The sequence below is a fragment of the Asparagus officinalis genome, chromosome 1, assembly GCF_001876935.1.
Source record: "Asparagus officinalis chromosome 1, Aspof.V1, whole genome shotgun sequence".
NCBI lineage: Eukaryota > Viridiplantae > Streptophyta > Magnoliopsida > Asparagales > Asparagaceae > Asparagus > Asparagus officinalis.
The window spans coordinates 3,284,921-3,285,162 of NC_033794.1; positions in this window are offsets into that span (position 1 = coordinate 3,284,921).

Consider the following 242-nt stretch of genomic DNA (forward strand, 5'->3'; position numbering starts at 1 on the left):
ACTGTGTCATACCTGACGAACACCGGAGAGCCATGGTTCGGAACCTTTTGACGAAGGCTTTGACTGATTACCTCTTCATCTACTTAGTAGAGAGAAGGGTATGGATGGAGACTTCTGTATCCTCTTCAAAGAATCTTGACAGGAAGAGTCTCTCTAGATCCGCCCACTTTTGGATACAGCCCGCGGGCAGTTTCCTGAACCATTCAAAGGCAATTCCCTTGAGGGTGCCAATGAACAATCGA